Source organism: Bos grunniens, chromosome 11 (assembly GCF_055505025.1).
Source record: "Bos grunniens cultivar Pamir isolate PY7600 chromosome 11, Bosgru_T2T1.0, whole genome shotgun sequence".
Lineage (NCBI taxonomy): Eukaryota > Metazoa > Chordata > Mammalia > Artiodactyla > Bovidae > Bos > Bos grunniens.
The window spans coordinates 82,358,417-82,380,038 of NC_141175.1; the positions used below are offsets into that span (position 1 = coordinate 82,358,417).

Here is a 21,622-nt window from a genome sequence, read left to right on the forward strand (position 1 = left end):
GGAGCTCCTCAGTGTGCCAAGAGGATGATGGAGCAGGCAGCTCAGAGTGGATTTAAGGAGACTCTACAACCAGCCAGATGAGGTTTTGCAGAGGCCCGAGCTGTCTATATAGCGGCACCCATGAAGCCCCAAAGCAGCTGGAACCTGGAAAAGCCAACTGGCCAGATGAGGGCTATACACTCCAGCTCCCTGGGGAGGGAGAGGCAGAGGGGCAAGGGATCAGAAATGAGGCTGAAGAAGGGGACAGGGAAAGAGAGAAGCAGGAAGCATGGTGGGCAGCCTCGTCTCCTCCCCACAGCACCTCCGGCCTGCTCAGACCTGCCTGCATAACTTGGGCGGGGCTGGGCCTGATAAGACACTAACTGCTCCTGTCAAACACCAATGCCACCTCCATCTCCCCCAGGGCCACCAGGATACCTCCAGGAATGAACACCTGGCTCCAGAGACCCCTTTACAGATGGGTGGGCACCAAAGGCTGGGCAGGCCAGGGGCCCAGGGGAGCCTGACCTAGGAGCCTCAGAGTCTGGCCCACATGGTAGGCCAGGGCCCAGGAGTCTAGGACCCTGAGGCTCCTACACACACAGGGATCCCATCACCACACCTTCAAGAAAGGTTCACTTTCCCATTTTGGAAAAATTCAAACCAGCTCACAACTCTGCCTCTTAAAGGCTGAAATCATCTTCATCTCCAGAAGGGAAGCCTTATCTGCTCAACCAGACCAGGGAGAGAGTGGACTCCTGCCCCCATCACTCCAGGACCTTCCCAAGGACAGGCATTCCCCCCACCTCCAGGCCAGGGTAGTGTCCAGGATGTTCTCGATGCTTTACTTCATAATTTACAGGAAGCATGAGGCTCAGAATGGCTGCAGAAGGCTGTATTCCTCCTTTAGAGAATAGCAGGGAGGAGCAGGGTGGTGTCACGGCCCCAGCCCGACGACGTACCACCAAGCCTGCCCTGCGTGGGTGGGGTACGCTCAGGGACAGTTGAGCCGGTATCTACCCACTGAGGAGGCCAGGCAGTCCTGCCCTAGTTGATGCAGACCTCTGCTGAGGACAGCTTTAGTTGCTGTTTCTGGAATTCTATCTGCCCCAGGGGTCTGCACGGAGCCTACATTCACACTTATTCACTCAACAAACAGAGGCGCCCGCCAGGCGCTAGACGCCCGGCTCATTCGGGCCAGGCTGGGTACACTCAAGCTGTTGTAGACCTACAATCCTGGGCTGGCCGGCGCCCCACACCCCCTGCAAAGGCTGGATGGAGCTCACCCTCATGTCCATACCTGGGCTGGGCCACACTGACATTCCCTTGGCCTTGTTCATGCCCAAGTTCCCCCTTGGTCTCCTGCCTCCGTCTGCCCTGGGGTGACACCTGTCCCCCAGTGACAGATGCCTCTCTTGGCTGTAGGTGGTTGAGACACCCAGAGACCCACTGCAAGGGTCAGGGCCACGATGGGCAGGTGCTGAAGGAGGGGCCGGGGCCTGGGTTGGGTCAGGGCCTGGCCTCCGTCTCCCAGACCCACTGGCCTGTGGGGAGGCGCTGTTCCCAGCTGACAGTATTCTTGGGTCAGGGGAATCCAAACGCAGAAACACGATCTGAAGAGTGTCTGAGGGTCAGAAAATATGAAGTGGATTCAGTTCTTCCACATCTGACCCCACCCATGACCCCAGGCTTCCTTACTCCAAATACCCCCACCTCTTTTCCCCTCTGCTCACAGCCTCCACCCCCACCTAGCGTGTGGCCTTTCGGCAGGCCACTCCCCCCTCAGGAATCTTCGCTAGATCCTGATGGCCTAAGGATGAACTCCAGCTGGCTTTCGAAGCGCTCTATGGACAGGAGTAGCAACTCCCTCTTCTCTCTTCCCAAACCCCTCCGGAAACAGTCTCAGCACTGTCACTCCATGAAGGCCTTGCCCTTTTCCATCTCTGCATCTTTCACAAAGCCCTCCCCTCCTCCTGAAGGGCCTCTTTCTGAGTTTTCCCCACCCTTCAGGGCCCAGCTAAACCCCCATCCTGAGAAGCCTGCCCTGATGAGCACAGTCTCCAGGGCCAGTCCTCTGCCCCTTCTCTGTATCCTATGCATTCCCCGAGCCCTGGGTTCTGCAAGCCTCTCTCAGCCCTAGTGTACCCCAGCCGCACAAGATTGTGTGACCTTCTGTCCCTGGAAGGTGTGTCCCTGGCCTCCTCCAAAGGCAGCCACTGTGGCCCAGGCTCCACGCTCCCAGTCAGGCTGCGGCCTGCTCTGCTGGGCGGCAACCACACACATTCCTTCAGAATTAAACAAGGTCTTACTGGCTCCAGGCTCCACAGCACAACATGGATCCTGTTTGCCTTTGGAAGTAGCTTTTCGCCCTCCCCAGGCAGTGAGGCCTCTGGGTTCCAAAGGCCAAGTTCTTTTGTCTCTGGGGGTAGAGATCTCAACAGCCACAAAGGAGGGGGCAGGGCTCCACGTGGAGCCATTTGGAAACCTGAATCCAGACCTAAGACTCTCTCCTCGGCTGCTGAATGCCCGGTACTCACTGTGCCATTCATCTGGAGAGAATGCTCATGTGCAAGCACACACTGACACACACAAATGCACAAGTGTATGTAGGCACACGCGTGCACAGACACAAGCATGCAGGTAAACACATGTGCACAGACATAAACACACACAAACACACACATGAGCAAGCACATGGTCTCAGACCCAGACATACATGTTGCCACATACACACACACATGCATGTATGTACACATATGTGCAGACAGGAATACACATGTAAACACAAAGAGATGTGTGCACACACACATACACTTACATACAGACCCGCATTTGGTAGTGCTGCTGGTGGGTGAGGGGGCCCAGCTACCTCTGAGAGGCCTGAATCTCTGGCAAAAAGCCCATCCCTCCCCTCCCCAGAATAAGTCAGAAAGGGCCAAAACCCGATCTGAAGCGTGGCCAGATCATTTTTCACTGCTTTCTTCCAAACAACCTCAGCCCCCAGAGACACTTCTCAGCAAAGACAAAATGAAAGTATCCCAGTCACCCTGCCCCCATCTGCGGCCGAGTGTAGGGAATGAAACAGATCAGGGATGGAGGAAAGGACTGGACGGGCCGGATGCCACACATCTCTGGACTCCGGGAACACACTGGCTGCAGTGGCCCTTGCCTGCCCACTGGAGAGCAACAAGGGGAAGGCTCTCATTGTCACTTAGGACAGATCTGCTCGACACTTGGGTGCCACCTGCCTGCCCATCCTGGAACTGAGAATGTGGGGGTCCTGCCTCCTAGAACAGAGGGAGGGGGCAGAACCAGAGGAGTAGCTGGGAGAAGCTCTCACCCACGATTCCGAAACCCAGCAGGGCCAGGGCGCCAGGCAAGTAAACACGGCAGCGGTGACGCGTGTGGTTTAGGCTCTGACGGTGCAGAACCAAGCAAGCGGCCTCACTCACAGCCAGGGGGCAGCAAGGGGAAGGGTCAGACGGGCCTGGGTTCCAATCTTGCTCTGCTGTCAGCTGGCCTTTGGACTTAGGGAAGGCCACCTGACCTTGGCCTGCATTTGCCGTTTTGTGACTCAAGAATGACAGCAGCCGCCTCTCAGAGGGGCTGTGGGGCAGCGCAGGGAGGACCGCAGCACAGGGACGATGCAGCACAGGGAGGACAGCAGCACAGGGAGGACTGCAGCACAGCACTGGTTTAAATCTGCATTATATTGAGTCAGATCTTTGGCATTTGGGGAGCTGAAAACTCAGCCTGGAGAGGCTGCAGGTGAATGGCGGTCTCTGGGTTGTAGATGTGGGTCATGTGGTTGAGAAATTTCACCCCCTTTACTCTCCCCTCCACAGGCCTAGGTCTCAGAAGCCCCCAGGGGCCCACAGTGGACCTGGCAGAGAGGACAGACAAGCCAGGAGGACGCCACTGTGCTCCTGGTTCACAGCACTCTGCCAAGGGCTGCAGGTCACCTCGGGGAGGAAAGGGAGCACTCTGTTCCCTGAGCGCCACCCCCCACCGCCCCCACCCCACCAGCCGTCCCAGCCCCCACTGGCTCACACTGGCACTTCCATGACTCTGGGCTTCCCTGACTCCTCCCTTTCTTCCTTTTCTTCTCCCAGCCTCCCCTGCAAAAGCCAGTCCCTGAATGGAGATGCCAGGAATCAGATGCCATGTGCATGGGGCAATGAGATGTGCAGAAAGAGCTCTCTAGCAGAGGTGGGTGGGTTGTTCCAGCATCTTCTGGGGCAGTGAGGAGGATTGGGTGCTCATGCCAGCTTTGGCCATGGGGCTTCCAGTCATGACGTTCCTGGATGGTCAGAACAGGGACAATTCAAGACCACCCCTCACATTTCCCTCTGTAGACTGAACAGGCTTTAAGAGTAGTTTCTGTCATTGTTAGAAAGAATACGGTCATTACAAGACCAGGAGAAGCCATTGCCACATGATCAGCCCACGCTAAAAGGTTATTGGAGTCACATGATTCCCTCACACATACTCAACTTAGTCCATGAAAGTATGACAATCACACGACCCTGCTCAGACTCAGTCAACATGGCTAACCAAGGTCTACAAGCCAGTCTTGAGTTCTGGGCAATCATGTGGCCCAGCCACTGTCAATCCCAAAATATTGTGACTATGTAGAAAAAGGTATTTTTTCTTTCAGGATGCTTTAATGCCATTAGTCAGGAAATTATCATAATATACTTTAGGGTTAGAACAAGCACCACATGCCATAAGAAATACACAAACTGTCCAACTTTGGAGTCAATAAAATTATTATAACAAAATGAAAAAGAATTCCAAATAATAAAACTGTCTGTGCTATGAACTGAGCCCCTTAGGTGTGGTGCGCTTGTGTAATCCTATGGCAGCCCCACCTCTGGCCTCCATCACCCTGTCAAGAGCTGAATTGTGCCCCAAATTCTTATGCTGAAGCCCTAATCCCAGAACCTGAGAATGTAACTGTTTTTTAAATTTAGGGCCTTTAAAGAGATGATTAAGTGAAACTGAGGCTCTTAGGGTTCGCTCCAATCCAATCTGACTGGTGAACTTCTAAGAGGAGATCTAGGCACACAGAGGGACACCAGGGGTGCCTGCTCTGGGAAGAGGCCACAAGACAGGTGGCCACCCGCAAGACAAGGAGAGAGGCCTCGAGGAAATACAACTTGCCAACAACTCGCTCTTGGACTTTCAGCCTCTAGAACCACGAGAAAATACATTTCTGTTGTTTAAGCCACCCAGTCGGTGGTGTTTTGTTACAGCAGCCTGAGTTGGCTAACACATCCTCTTCTCCTGTCCCCAGGACAAAATCAGGGCTTCCCTCAAAGTAACCCCTGAGATGGGGGAGCCATCCGATAGCCCCAATAACGCAGACTGGCACGCCCTGTCCTGTGCGCCAAAGCATCATGCCCTCACCATGCACAGGCCCCAAGGCAGATCCCACACCGTCGGCTACAGTCTCAACAATCCCAGTGCACACTGATCTGGAAATGCCACCCTTCAATACCATACAAAGGTACCGAGAAGGATCTGCCTGTGGTCCTGTGTAGAGAACTCAGGCTGCCCTCTGCTCTACCAAGCAGGCCATGCACCAAGCCCTCTGTTCAGCAGCACCCAAGCCCCCATGATGGAAGAAGAGGCCTGGGGAGACTGCGGCTGAGGAAAGCCATAGCCACCTCACCTCCACCCGTGCAGCGGAAGTGTCCTGGAGAAGAGAGTGGTTGCCGTCCCCACAGGGACAGTGTGGAGGCTTCATGGCAGCCATCGGGGTCAACGTGTCTCAGGTCCAGGGCCTCGGGTCCACGATTCTTTGAGGGATCCCCCAAATGTTTTCATCTCTTTTAAAACCAGGAATAGAAAAACAAACATAATAATGAATTCAGCCCCGATTATATTCACCTTTATACCAGCACAGTCTGAATATTACTTATTTAAAATTAAGCATAATTTTAAGTTTTTTTATGGAGAAAGTATCTCAGAAAAGCATAGAAGCTCTGGGCACAGCGGGTGTTGAATGCCAGGGTCTGAACTGGTGTAGGACTTGCTGCCTGTCTTTGTTTTCTACTGCTCTGCTAACAAGTCGGCCTTTCCGGGTGGTGCTGGTGATAAAGAACCTGCCTGCCAAGGAAGGAGACTTAAGAAACACAGGTTCGATGCTTGGGTCAGGAAGATCCCCTGGAAGAAGGCAGGGCAATGGAGGAGAGCAAGGCAATACAAGAGGGCACTCCAGTATTCTTGCCTGGAGAATCCCATGGACAGAGGAGCCTTCTAGAGGCTGCCACCACTGCTTGATCAGGCTTCCCTCATAGCTGAGTTGGTAAAGAATCTGCCTACAATGTAGGAGACCTGGGTTCAACCCCAGGGTTGGGAAGATCTCCTGGAGAAGGGATAGGCTACCCACTCCTGTATTCTGGCCTGGAGAATTCCATGGACTGTATAGCCCAGGGGGTCACAAAGAGTTGGACACAACTGAGTGACTTTCACTTAACTACTTAACTTAACCACTGCTTGATTCCAGGGTCTCTTCCTCCATTTCCAAGCCAGCAGCAGTGGGCTGAGTCCCCACACATAATCACTCTGAATGTTCTGCCCCCTCTTCCACCTCTGAAGACCCTATAATCACATTGCCCTTCCCCCAGATAATCCAGAATGATCCCCAATCTTAAGATCCTTAGCTTAGTCACACCTGCTGTGTAAGAGAACATATTCACAGGTTCCAGGGATTGGACACACATATCATTGAGGGCCAGGATTGTGCCTACCATAGGCTTTGTAGTATGGCAATCATCAAGTATAACTGATCATATCCTGTTATGGAGGAAGGGGCCACGAAGGCAGAAGTACATAGGCTTACAGAAGTCATTGTGCAGCGGGTGTTGAGGGTTGGGGTCTGCACTAGTGTGGGACTTGCTGCCTCTCTCCTTCGCAAGGGTCTAAAATGTAAGCCCCTTCAGGACAGGCTGCCCCCAGCAGGTTCCAGAAGCTCACTGTCCCTCCCCAAAGCAGGTCCAACAACACCCATCCTCACATCCACGTAGTCAAACCCACGCTGGAGGCCACTGGGCAAAGCAAGAGTGGTCAGGGCAGACAGGGGGACGGGACTCGAGCCAGGGCAACACGGGGCTCAGCCTGGGGGGCGGCAGCCGCACCCGATCTCCCCTGTGCACTGGAGCGAGGCTGGCCAGCAGGTCCACTCAAAGGCTCTGTATGCAGCGCACAACTCCTTCCATCCACGTTCGAATCAGCCCATCCGGCTGCACTCAGCTGGTTGCAATTGCAGCCCCACTGGGCTGGGGTTTTACTTTTAACACTGATTTATGGAAAACACAAGGTTGCCTGAAATTCATTCAAATTCCTCCTCCGTGAAGCAATGGCTCTGTGAGGAAGGGAAGGGCTCTGGCACCCTAACGTGGGGTAGGGGAAGTGGGGGTGGGGACCATCCACAAACCTGGAGTTCCTCCCAGAAGGAAGAACCCCTAAGGAGCAGAGCCACCCTGCAGGGCTGGGAAAAGGCCTCCTTGGAGAAGTGATGTAGTCACGCAGTGGAATTCTACACCGCATAGGAAATAAGCAAGCCACAGTCACACATGTCCGCATGCTGGAATCCCTAAACATATTGACAGGCAAAAATTGATTGCACAAGAATACATATTAGAATGACATTATTTATACAGAGTTTCAAAGCATACAAAACAACTCTGTAAATACTTTCAGATAACATGCAAATGCAGTAAAAAAGTTAAAGAAATTTGTGATGCCAAATGCGCTTTCCAGGTGGGGCTAGTGGTAAAGAATCTGCCTGCCAATGCAGGATATATAAGAGACAAAGTTCGATCCCTGGATGGGGGAGATTCCCTGGAGGAGGGCATGGCGATCCACTCCAGTATTCTTGCCTGGAGAATCTCCTTGGACAGAGAGGAGCCTGGCGGGCTCCAGTCCATAGGGTCACAAAGACTGGACACGACTGAAGTGACTTAGCACACACACAATTATTTCCTGGGGAGGAGGGGAGTGCAGTGGAAGGAAGGTGCGTTTGGGAGGTGCTCACAGAGGCCTTCAACTGCGTTTGTAATTGTATTTCTGAAACCAGTATGTGTCTACATAGGTGTGCATTAGCTCACCATCCATTCGGGTATTTTCAGGAGAATGAGGCTGGTGGAGGATGAAAGAAAATTTTCCAGCTTCACATCCAGTGAACCGTAGATCCAGAGTCCCTGAGGACCTCTCCCGGTGACTCAGTGACTCTCAGAGCAACACCTGTGGAGGGTGAGACGCACCCACAGCCAGACCTGGGGCCCTGCTTTCAGGCCTGCATTGCTCACAGATGAGGGCGGGCGGGGCGGGAGACGCACTCAGGAGAGACCTCTAGCTGCCCCAGAGGGGGCCTCAGGCAGTGGGGTGATAGCAGCTACTTGAAGTCCCCACTGTGCTCGAGGCCTGGGGTGAGGGCTGCTGCCTGGGGCCCCAGAGCACCGCTGTCACCCTACAGAACGATTCTCCCAGACAGCCCAACCCTCACACCCCTGGACTCTCCCCTCCCTCCACGCAGGCCTCCTAGGAAAAGCTGGGGTCCATATAACTGTTCCAGCCCAGAACCCAGGCCTGGGCCACAGGTGCAGCTGCAAACCGCAAGACCACCCAGAGGGCCCAGGGCAGGGTCATCTCCCGCTCCTGCTCCTCCCAGAACCAGGAGACATGGCCTGGCCTGCTTCTACCTGCCTCCAGCAGCAGAACTGGCGACCGAGCGTGTCCTGGCTGAAGGCTCACCCCCACCCCCTAGAGCCCAGCTGTTCCCTGTGATGTCACCAGAGAGTTGCATTTTGAAGCGTTAAACATTCAGAGACACGAAAGGACTCGGGCAAGTGGTCACTGTGGGGCAGTTCTGGGGGAGGGGCGGAGGGCCAGGCTGTAGCCGACGCTGTAGAAGATGCCCTCAGCCTGTCACTGTGGGGCAGTTCTGGGGGAGGGGCGGAGGGCCAGGCTGTAGCCGATGCTGTAGGAGATGCCCTCAGCCTGTCACTGTAGGGCAGTTCTGGGGGAGGGGCGGAGGGCCAGGCTGTAGCCGACGCTGTAGGAGATGCCCTCAGCCTGCAGCACCCTTGCTCCCAGGACTAAGTCCCAGAAAGAGTGGGCCCGTGCTCAGAGCTCTCTTGCCTGCCTCATTCTGTGCCTGTGGTGGCCTGCTGCTTGCTGCCGGGGAGCCGGTCTTGCTCACGTATTCAACAAACACATTCTAAGCACCTGTGGTGTGCCTTGCACCTTGCTGGGGAGTCAGCGGTGAAGGAACAGCTCCTCCATGCCCTGAAAGACGCGTCAGGTGGAGCAATGGCAGCAGAGTCATTTCAGAGGACCCGGAGGCTAGATGAAGGCTGCAGACCAACGAGACAGACCCATCGATAGACAAAGGACTAATACCTAGGAGGTGACATCACTGCCCAAGTCACAGGCTAATAAAGTGCAGAGCTGAGGCCCAAGCTCTTTCCCTGCCCTTTGATGATCCCAGAAGCTTCAGAGGCCCTGGAGCCAACGTGAGTGTCCCTCCCAAGTTTGGTGGTCACTGCCAGGCTGTCCCTGGGGACCCGGTTTGAGCCCGAGAACACTTTCTGGGACAAGACTGGGGCTCTGGGCCTTGCTCCATGCTCCCCCACCCCAGTGGCCACACACAGAGTGAAGCAGAAATGTCCCATCTCAGGCCAAAGGCCACCCTCTCCCTTTCTTCCAACCTAAGAACATGGGGCAAAACCTAGAGATGCCTAGCTCTTCCCCACAAACCCAGTGATTCTCCAGTATTCCCCCTCTCTGGAGAAGGTATCACATCCTCCCATTGCAAAAACCAGAACCCAGGAAGCCATCTTTGACATCCGTCACCTGCATGGATAAGGCTTCCTGACCCCGGGTGGCCACTCCCCGTCGTCCGTGCTCCAGGCTCCCTAGAGGGGCTCCCTCAGGACAATGCCCAGCGGAAGAACAGGGCTCTGCGTCCGTCTGGAGGCCAAGCAAACCTATGCTACCCCAGGACAGTGTAGGCAACACATCAGCTCTCAGGAAACAGGCTGTGTGCAGCCTTCAGCAAGGGGCGTGAGCCTTCACGGCACCTGACGCCGGGATTCCCCAGTGAGCTCAGGGCTGAGGCCTGGATGTCTCGGCGTACATCCCGAACACCCACAGCGCAATATCCTCAGCGTTTCACACCAGCAGAGGGGCAACCGAGCCATGACCGGCCAGCAGATGTGTTTTGCTTGGCCCACACCATGTTTTAAGTTGGATTTTGTTGCCAACACGTAACATTAGAAGAGTCCACATAGTAGTCCAGATGTGAAAATAGAAGAACTGGCTTCACTGGGATGCCATTCCAAAATTGCAACCCTTTCCTGCTGTGAAGGGGCCACCCCTTGGACAGAGTATGTGCTCCAAGGAGCTTCAGGGCCACCCCTCCTCACAGATCCCCAAGCCTGGGTCCCGCCCCTCCTCTCCTTTCACCCCCTCCAGGGTCCCTGTGGGCAGTGAGGCTTGTGAATCCTCATTTTAGGACATGAGAACATTCTGTTGCTGGGATATTATGGCTCCCTGATCCATATGTTCGGCGGGATGGTGCTTTCCATGGCCTGCAGCAGCCAAAGTGGGAGGTGAGCCGCCTGGTTAGGAAAGAGAGCGAGCCTGGGTGGGGGGCAACCCCAAAGGCCACAGCGAGAAAGGATAGCTTTGCCACAGGCTTCAGTCAAGCAGGGAGTTGAGGCTGGTGAGCCTGACGTTCGGAGAGCTGTGCTGGCGTTTCTCTCCTTGGATTCTTCTCCTTTTTATTTTTTCTTGGAGTGTAGTCGCTCTACAATGTTGTGTTAGTTTCTGCTGCACAGCAAAGTACAGCAGAAACTAACCAGTGAATCAGCTACATGTGTACACATATCCCCTCTTTTTTGGATATCCTTCCCATTTAGGTCACCACAGGGCACTGAGTAGGGTTCCCTGTGCTACACAGTAGGTTGTCATAAGTTTATCTATTTTATGCATGTGTGCTGTGTGCTAAGCCGCTTCAGGCATGCCTGACTCTGTGCAACCCCATGGACTGTAGCCTGTCAGGCCCCTCTTGCCATGGGATGCTCCAGGCAAGCATACTGGAGCAGGTTGCCATGCCCTCCTCCAGGGGGTCTTCCTGACCCAGGGGTCGAACCAGCATCTCCTGCACTCCAGGTGGATTCTTTATTGAATTTTACACACAGCAGTGTACATATGTCATTCCATCCCTCACTCCATCTCCCCCACCCCACCCTGGAATCCATGTGCCCATTCTCTACATCTGTGTCTGTGTTTCTTCTTAGATTCTAAAGTAAGCCTCCTTCCAGAGTACAAGATCACCTCCTCAGTGCTTCTGCCCCCACCCCCAAATTCAAAGCTCTCCACTTCTCCCTAGTCCCCCCAGCCCAGGGAAGCAAGAGACTTACAACCCAGGTGACGCCTGAGCCTGCCCCAGAGGTTCCCCAGACAGAGGTGACTGAGAGCCTTGCTCACCACTAAGGGACCACTACCAGCTTAGGAGTGAATTAACTGCAAGAAGAAGTTTAAAATCCCAGGGTGACCAGAAGGAGGGACAGAAGCAGAAACAGGAGGAAGCGAAGGGTCTGAGGGCAGGAGCCAAGGGAACACACACAGGTAGGGCATGAAGATGGGGCAGGGAGACCTGCTCTGAGAACAGGACATTCATTCCACAGAGACACTGAGCTCAAAAGGGAAAACCTGATTTTTCAGATGCCTTCCCTACTGTCCTACCCTCACGTGTATCCAATCTTAACTCAGTTACTGGAAACCAGAGTCCAGACTTGACTGACATCCTTCTGCTTCTCGCCTTCCTCCTCTGTGCACACACCCCGGCCAAGACAAAGAGCAGGCCCTGAAGTCAAGTTCGCTCAGGTCACAGGGAGACAAAGGGATGACCATGAATGCCACCTGGCCAGAGAAACCATGAGACAAATGGACAGCTTCCCCTGACCACCCCAGTTCACAGCCAGGACGTGGATGCCAGACAAAATCACCACTGGAACAGCCCAGGCTCGCAAAAACAAGCCTTCAGGCAAAGCACAATTGTCCGTTTCTCTATGTTTACATAAATATCAGCTGACTTATCATTCGGCAGGCACCAGAGATTTAATGAAGACTTACTGGAGGAAAACTGAAGAGGGAAGAACTCCAAACTGTTAACCTAATATTTTCCTGCAGATCTGGACAAGGCAGCCAAGATTGGTCTGAGCTGTGAGAAGACATCTGTTTCAGGTGATGAGTGAAAAGCTTCTTCAGGCATGTAGTCTTAGAACCACTGTCCTCATATGCCATTACTATTGCTGGGACACTTAGGTATGACATGAAAGGCATCTGCCATCAGGGCCACCCCCTTCATGCCAACTGGCTGTGGGCATCCAGGAGACTTCCCAGGAGCGGGAGGGGTCTACATGGAGTCTTCTGGACTCTCCAGCCCAACCCAGACTGGTTCACTGACTGACCAAGGTCAGAGTGACAAACACTGGGAGGAGATTGAGGACCACAGAGTCCACCAGGTCCTTCCCCAGCCCAAAGCACCTCTCTCCCCTTCTGGCAGACCCTAAGCACTCAGTGGTGCTGAGGGCCCCTGACCCCCACTCTGGTGACCCCACCCTCATGGAGACGTGCCTGTCCCAACCTCCCCCTACTGGCTGGTGCCTTTTCCCAGAGACCTGCTTGCGCAGCAGGCAATGGCTTCTCAAGCTCCCTCCTTCCTGACAGCGCCCCCCAGACAAGCCCGCAGAGCATCCTTTTCATGCTGAAGGCTTTCTGCCAATACTGGAGGGAAACAGAGTGGGAATGATAAAATTTACAACCACGGGAAGGGATGCCTGGGCCTTCCTCCACAGTTTATAGTTACAGTCCTCGGCCGGCCAGTGGTAATGTTCCTTTTGCCCTGAAGCCAGTCATCCTCCCTTTTAACCTTCGACCCCCTCTCCTCCTTCCTCAAACCTCCTCCTCCAGGCATCTTAACTGCCCACAACTCACTTTCCCAACTTTGATTTATCTCCACCACAGGGAATGCAAAGTTAGATCCAGCCCCACCCCCAAGGCCTTTTCAAAAAGGAACGCAAACACACCCAGCAGAACTCAGATTCAGAGGTAAACACTCAGAGCCACTCAGTCCGAGACAGACTAGGGCACAAAGACACACAGCCACGTGCTCGGAGACAAAGCATGTGTCCATGCCAGATCCCCTGCACTCCCTCACACTCAGGACAGACCCACAGACACAGTCAGGCACGTACACCAGAAGCCTGCCTTGCCTTGAGATCATTTGGAATATCTTTTGAGGAAAAACACTTTGCTCCAAAGAAGGGCTCCTACAGGGCTTTTTTCCCCCCCAGAGCTGCTAGATAAATTGCTTTTGTGCAAAAATAAACACAAGTGAACTGCATTAGCTGAGCGAGTGACACATTAGTTACAGATGCAGGGCCTGTCAGAACATTGAGGGAACAGCTTTTATTGGGGAAGGGCTGAGAGACTCATAAAGAACCGGTTGGCAATCTCACATAAACATTTGCGCATTCATATAAACACCGCCTACCACAAGCACTGGCCTGGCAGCCAGCAAGGCGTGCAACAGCCCTCTCCCCTGTCCTCAGAGTAAAACCCAGCGGGAAGATGGGGGAAGGGTCACAAGCGCCTTCCCTCCCATAGTCCCAGCTCCTGGACTCACTGCTTGCACTCTGGTGGGGGCAGGGAGGGATGCCAGCTCCATCCTAAATGCCTCCAGAGATGGAGGGTTGAGGCCCAGCCACAGCAGACAACAGCTCTGCTTTCCTCCCTCTACACAGAATAGAACGGAACAGGGGATGTTATTGCAACTGGGGGGCTGCCTTATTAAGTAAAATAAGAAAAAAATAAGATTTAGAAAAGGCAGAGGAGCCAGAGATCAAATTGCCAACATCTGCTGGATCACCGAAAAAGCAAGAGAGTTCCAGAAAAACATCTACTTCTGCTTTATTGACCATGCCAAAGCCTTTGACTGTGTGGATCACAACTGTGGAAAATTCTTAAAGGGATGGGAATACCAGACCACCTGACCTGCCTCCTGAGAAATCTGTATGCAGGCCAAGAAACAACAGTTAGAACTGGACATGGAACAGCAGACTGGTTCCAAATAGGAAAAGGAGTACCTCAAGGCTGTATATTGTCACCCTACTTATTTAACTTCTATGCAGAGTACATCATGCAAAATGCTGGGCTGAATGAAGCACAAACTAGAATCAAGATTGCTGGGAGAAATATCAATAACCTCAGATATGCAGATGACACCACCCTAATGGCAGAAAGCGAAGAAGAACTGAAGAGCCTCTTGATGAAAGTGAGAGAGGAGAGTGAAAAAGTTGGCTTAAAACTCAATATTCAGAAAACTAAGATCATGGCATCTGGTCCCATCATTTCATGGCAAATAAATGGGGAAACAATGGAAACAGTGAGAGACTTTATTTTGGGGGGCTCCAAAATCACTGCAGATGGTGATTGCAGCCATGAAATTAAAAGACGCTTGCTCTTTGGAAGAAAAGCTATGACCAACCTAGACAGCATATTAAAAAACAGAGACATTACTTTGCAAACAAAGGTCCATCTAGTCAAGGCGATGGTTTTTTCAGTAGTCATGTATAGATGTGAGAGTTGGACCATAAAGAAAGCTGAGCACTGAAGAATTGATGCTTTTGAACTGTGGTGTTGGAGAAGACTCTTGAAAGTCCCTTGGACTGCAAGGAGATCCAACCAGTCCATCCTAAAGGAAATCAGTCCTGAATATTCATTGGAAGGACTGATGCTAAAGCTGAAACTCCAATACTTTGGCCACCTGATGCAGAAGAACTGACTCATTTGAAAAGATCTTGATGCTGGGAAAGATTGAAGGCAGAAGGAGCAGGGGACGACAGAGGATGAGATGGTTGGATGTCATCACTGAGTCTTGGACATGAGTTTGAGCAAGCTCTGGGAGTTGGTGATGGACAGGGAAGCCTGGAGTGCTGCAGTTCATGGGGTCACAAAGGGTCAGACATGACTGAGCAACTGAACCGAACTAAGGAATTTACAAAGAAAATGCCTCCTGGATGCAACTCTAGTGGGTCCCATTGTAATCAGGGAGAAAGTGAAATGAGGGCAGGGTCACTCTCCATCCAAGGACAAAGTCAGCAGAAGGTGGCACAGACTCATCTATCCATGAGGACTTCCCTTGGCTCCCATTGGGAATACCCTTGCCTTGGGCCCTGGGGGTCTCTCCTCTGAGTCGACCACCTCAGAGCCACATGGAGCTGATCCCATAAAGAAGGCAAAACAGGCTATCAGAGCTGACATGAGTTGTCATCTCTCCTTCTCCCATGGTTCCTGCCCATCCAACGTGCTACCCTCACATGCCTCACCTGTCCCAAGCAAAATCTGCTCTCTAGAAAACACCTGGTGTACTTACTTGCCTGGAGGTATGAGTAAGAATTGATGCAAAGAACTGACTCCTTTGGAAAAGACCCTGATGCTGGGAAAGGTTGAAGGCAGGAGAAGGGGACGACAGAGGATGAGATGGTTGGATGGCATCATTGACTCGATGGACATGAGTTTGAGCAAACTCTGGGAGTTGGTGATGGACAGGAAAGCCTGGCGTGCTGCAGTCCATGGGGTCACAGAGTCGGACACGACTGAGCAACTGAACTGAACCTAACTGATGAGTAATCGTCAATGGCTGTGTTTCATTCTTACCCCTCACCCTCCACTCTGCCACAAATGCTTAAGGCAAAGGGACAACATATGAAATGTTAGGATTTAAAGCAAATGGCTAAAGCTCAACATTTTTGTTAAATTTCTGAATTAGCCAAGAAGGGAGAAGAGTTGGGATCTTTTCAGGAAAGAGGAAGAGAATGCTCATTGGCCCCAAAATCACATCACGATGACTGGCTTCAAAATCAGCTCCATCCACCCACAGCTCAGTAACTTTCCACGGGGCCTCTACTTCCCACCGTATAGAAGGCCAACATCCTTGGACTGAGCGGCCTTTTTCTTTATTTGTCATATATGATGTACTCTCACCCCACCCTTCAACCTGATTTCCCTCCCTGGCCCTCAAGCACTCTGGGGCCCAGCCCAGCTGGATTCATTCCTCTCCTCTTCATCCACGTGTTACAATTTTGCTCTTTCCCTTACATCAACCCCTCTTCCAAAAAGGCTTTTTCTTTCCAGTTCTTGGGATGTAGATCCAACCCATCCTTCCAGCTTCAATTCAAAAGCTACTTCATCTCTCCCTCCTTGGAACTCTAAGAGTTTGTAGGTACCTTATTGTTGACTTTCCTTCTTGTTCTAAGTTAATTGTACACCTGGCCATTCTGCATGGAGATTTTTAAAAAATATTTATTTGGCTGCCCCGGATCTTAGTTTCGGCACTCGGGATCTTAGTTGTAGCATGTGAGATCTTAGTTCCCGGACCTGGGATCAAACCCCAGCCCCCTGCATTGGGAGTGTGGAGTCTTAACTACTGCACTCCCTGGGGAGTCCTTCCCTGGAGATTTCTAAATCTCAGGTTTCTGTCATATTAATTTCCCAGGTCTCCCTCTGTCCCAAACCCTAGCCAATGCCTGGGAGACAGTAGGCGTGCTGCATCCCTGAAGGATGACCATGAAGGATGCTGTCTGGATTCATGGTTGTGACAGTGGTGGAGATGTGGTGGTGGGGTGGGACGAGGGAGATGGCAGCCGTGATGGAGACGGGCCAACAAGTCCCCCCCTGGGGAGTCCCCCTTTGGGCTTTCATGTTGCCGTTCCATAACAAACAGAGCTGTTGTTGCTTCGGAAGAGAAATTAGGATGCCAGGCAGGTACAGACAGCCAAGCAACCATAGCTCTATTGAGTCAATCTCGGCTGTCTAGGCTGTTTCTTCCTGTCAACAAGTGGAATACTTTATGAGAAAATACAAAGCACAGCCCTAGATAGAAATATTGAAGGCTCTTCGGCCAGGACATCCCTCAGGAGGGAACACAATGTAGCCATAATTTATTGTATTCGATATTTTTGCTTCCAATCTTATTTTTATAGACATTATTTCATAGGCTGCAGCTTAAACACAGATGGAAAAGATTCTGGCTTTGTAATGAGAGAAGGTTTACGGCACACCAGCCCACTGCTCTGTGTTTGTGTGTGAGGAAACGCACATTATCATCATGTCCTTAGGTGAGGCAGGGAGATGCCTTTATTATGCGTTTGGACTTTGATCCAACAAATTCTGCCTTCATCTGTCCCCTTGGCCAGGGCCTCCGGATGCTCCCAAGGGGAGGAAGTGACAACCACCACAGCAGGCATGGGAGGAGGGATGGACCAGCCTTTGAAATGCATTCCTAGCTCTGACTGAATCTGCCAAGGCTTAGGGCTTCTAAGGGCCTTGACCCAGGGATAAGGCCTAGACCCCAAAGGACAGAGTTGAAAGAACGTGAACACTGGTGTTATGTATATGATTGTGTTGTGTGATTTGCACTGTCTTTGGTGGGGGAAGGTTTAGAAAACCAAGCTCATACGGCCTGTAATGCCTTATGAGCACTCCCCTCTCCGCAATATATCACAGGTACGTTCACGGCAACAAACATTCTTAAAAACACAATTTGGCTTATGATGTTTGTAGTCTGGATGTACTATGGTTCAATGGGTAGAGAAGAGAGAGGAAGCACAGGAGAGGAGGGGAGGGAGGGCTATGGAGAGATCTAAGGAGGAAAAAGGAGAAAAGAAGAGGGACAGAGAAGAAGTGGGGGAAGACACACCACACCGAGCAGAGCAGGGGGTCAGGAATGTCCTGGCCCGAAGTGCGGCCCCCACAGGTTCCCAGACTCACTGCCGGCAGGAAGCCGGCCTAATGGAGCTTGGGCAGGCAGCCTGGAAGCTGTGCCATCCCGTTCCTCCTTTCTTTCCTCCCAGGGTTTTCAGCAGACGCTGAGGAACCTTGGGAGTGTGGGTCAGGAAACACTGAGGGCTTTGGGCTGATGGGGGAGACTGGAGGAAGGGGCAGTGGCTACATTCAGCGCGGAGGGTCAGTGGAAAGGGAATGGGGGCGGGGAGGGCTGGGGAGAGACCCTCTAGAGCCTTGGGAAGAGTAAGGCTTCGGCCAGGCTTCTAGGGGAGTCCATGAGAAGAAGAGCCGTGTGAAGTGCTATGAGCCCTCACACGGCTGCTCCATCCACGGGGTCTCCATCCAGAGAGCCTGTCAGTAGAACTCTGGGGGTGGGGAATGACCCCCTCATTATCTGGAAGAAATGGTATCTTTTGTGTCTATTGTACAGATGTTTCTATGGGGCACAACTGCACTGGCAGTTGGGGGAGCCGTCCTTGGAGGACCCCTGAGTATTCAAAGAGGCCAGAGGAAATGGTAATCCCCACCCAGAAAGCCTTCTGCCTTCACTGGGCTCAGGCATTCCTGCCCTACTAGTGACTGTCACACCTGCCGCAGGGGCTTGGCCAGAGATGGAGAGCTTTGAAACAGGAGTGGGTGAAGAATCTGCTTCAGGCAGCCACCGGCTTCACGAAGATAGTGCCTACTACCTGGGCTGCTTGAGAAATCTGGCCCAGGTGCCCAGCACAATAGACCAAGAAACTGAATTTCGCAAACGGTTATAAGCAGGTGTGGAAGGCATGTTGCCTTCTGGAGGCCTTCTGTCCTTAGCAGGGGACCACGTTCGCATCCCCCACCCTCTAACTCCAGGAGTGATGGGAGTCATCACTCCCAGGGCTCCCCAATCCCCACCCTTAAAAACAACATGGGCGCACTGTATCTCTGCCCTGGGACTCCCCAGGTGTGGGAGCTGACATGTTCTCTTTTTGCTTAAGCCTGTTTGAACTGGTCTTTGGTCACTTGCAACTGACAATGTCTCAACTGACACCCCAGGCTAATGACTGACTATGAGACATATTTCAAACTAAAGAACTAAATCAGAGTAAGAATGAGTCTTTCAAGGGTCAGAGTTCTGCAGAACTTCAGGAGAGAGGCAGGGCCCTGCCAGACCGGTGCAGGACAGCTGGAAGCAGCAATCACCCACACACACACATACACACACACACACACACACACAATTACAGAACATGCAGATGACCTGCCCCTGGGATCCCCCGCTCAGCACTTGCACAGGTGACCTCTAACCCTGGACACCCACTCTCCTGGGTAACACTATTCAGGCCCCACAGAAATGCTTCTCTACATCATTCAGATTAAGTCCTTGACTCAAAGGAGACTGTGTCTAAATGCTAAACATGTGGGTTGTGCTGCTCCTGACATCAGAGATGGACGCTGCTCTGGAGTACAGGGAGGACTGGATGGTCAAAACACTTAGGTAAGAGAAGAGACACATTGATTTATCAAATCCTTCCTCTCAGAGCAAGAATGCAACAGAGGTAGCACATCCCAACAGCATCAAACATGCATTTTCTTGCTTCACTTTGTGGTTCCAGAGGTCGTAAATTAATACAGCAGTTGTTACCATTGTAAATGGCCGCTGAGGAACACTTTCCAATATAAATAATTCATATTTCTCCTACATTTGTACATATGCAGGTCAAGATGTAACATGCATGCAGTGTGATACTGATTCTTTACGTTGGCAACTAGACAGACATGGTACAACCCTACAACTGTGAATGATTATATTTTCATAAAAATATCCACTAGATTTAACTAAAATTTCAAAATCTTTATTAAAATTCAGCTATAAATATTTCATTAAAAATTTTGCACATATTAGATAAAATGTAATAGCTATACTATTAGTTATATTTGCCTTTTAATTTTAATAGATAAATGAATATTAGAAAAAAGTAAAACTTACACAAAAAGGCATTTGAAGTTTTGCTCTCTTTCAAATTAATTTCCATTTTTTATTAAAATATCTGTAATTTTTCTTTTACATTTGTTATCTGTTGTGTATAACCAATCCTAAAACTTAGTAGCTTAAAATAAATTCTTTTTCTCTCCTGCAGTTCTGTGAACTGACTGGCTCAGGGGTCACTTGGAAAGGGGGTGTCTCTTGTATGGGTGCAAATGGTGACAAGGTCTAAAGTCCAGTGCAGCTTCAGCCAGACCGTAAGACCAAGATGGCAGCATCTTTACTCCCACATCAGCTGGGATGGCTGGAACAAGTGCAGTCTGGTTGACTATGTACTTTCTCCTGTGACCTGTCCACATGGCTAGCGTGGCCTCATTGGAACATGGCAGTCTCAGAGGAGTCAGACTTCCTACAAGATGGCTGGTTTATCCCAGAATGAGCATCCTAAGAGACCCAGGCAGAAGGCCAATTCCTGTGACCTGTCCTCAGAAATCACGCAACATAACTGTTACTGCTTTTTACTGGCAAAAAGTGAGTCACAGGGACAGCCTCGATTCAAGGCAGAGGACTGCACAAGGTCATGAAGACTGGAGATGTGGGTCACTGGGGCTAGTCTCGAAGACTAGCTACCACAGTCTGCCCTCTGGCCCCCAGTAAGTCACATCCCTCACACTCACTGTCTAAGACCCCCAGTGTCTCTTCCATGAATGAGACTCATGAGGCTTAGGCTCCAAAGCCAGGACCTTGACAGGTCCGCTGTGGAGGAGGCCCCTCGGGTGTGGGTGCTTAGGGACCCTTCCTTGTGATTTGAGGATCTGTGAACTAAAGAGACAAGTTATCCATCTCCCCTAACCCAAAACACAAAAGGAGGTCAGCACAGGACAACTGCAATAGACATTCATTCAAAAAAGGAGGAGAAAATTGCACAGCTGCTGCTGCTGCTAAGTCGCTTCAGTCGTGTCCAACTCTGTGCGACCCCATAGACAGCAGCCCACCAGGCTCCGACGTCCCTGGGATTCTCCAGGCAAGAACACTGGAGTGGGTTGCCATTTCCTTCTCCAATGCATGAAAGTGAAAAGTGAAAGTGAAGTCGCTCAGTTGTGTCCAACTCTTCACAACCCCATGGACTGCAGCCTACCAGGCTCCTCCGTTCATGGGATTTTCCAGGCAAGAGTACTGGAGTGGGTTGCCATTGCCTTCTCTGAAAGTTGCACAGAGCAGTTTGCAAATCAAGCCAGTTCATTGATTAGGACCTGGTCCTGCACTCTGGGACCCTCCACTCTCTGAGTTATCCTTCCTTTTCCAAAAGAAATAGTCGGTGTTTGCAACTGATTTCTCAGCCTGCATACTGACCATAAAAAAAGGACTCTTCGGGACTTCCATGGTGGACCAGTAGTTAAGGCTCCACCCTTCCAATGTAGGGGACGTGGGTTCAATCTCTGGTGGGGGTACTAAGATCCCACATGCCATGTGGCATGGCCAAAAATATTTAACTTAAAAAAAATTTTTTTAAAAAGGTCTCTCCATTTGGAACTCTCTGTGTCCCTTTTAATCCAAGCTGAAAAAATTCTATTAAACATCTGTGCCTTTATATATCAAATTATAATCTAATCCTTTAAACAAAAATGTGAAAGTGTTAGTTGCTCAGTCATGTCCGACTCTTTGCAACCCCATGGATTGTAGCCCACCAGATTCCTTTGTCCACGGAATTATCCAGGCAAGAATACCGGAGTGGGTAGCCATTCACTTCTCCAGGGGATCTTCCCAACTCAGGGATCGAACCTGGGTCTCCAGCAATGCAGGCAGATTCTTTACCAT

General features: G+C 51.6%; 1 long non-coding RNA gene across 11 annotated transcripts in view; it reads right to left on the bottom strand.

Moving 5' to 3' along the window:
• The window catches only part of LOC147363429 (uncharacterized), a 147,345-nt gene that overhangs the window by 105,191 nt on the left and 20,532 nt on the right, over positions 1-21,622 (bottom strand). The window contains exon 3 of one of the 11 annotated variants that reach the window (XR_015137071.1): positions 5,654-5,810. The exons of the other annotated variants lie outside the window; for them this stretch is intronic. This is a non-coding gene — a long non-coding RNA (uncharacterized LOC147363429). The remainder of the gene's footprint in view (positions 1-5,653; positions 5,811-21,622) is intronic. 11 annotated transcript variants of the gene reach the window in all.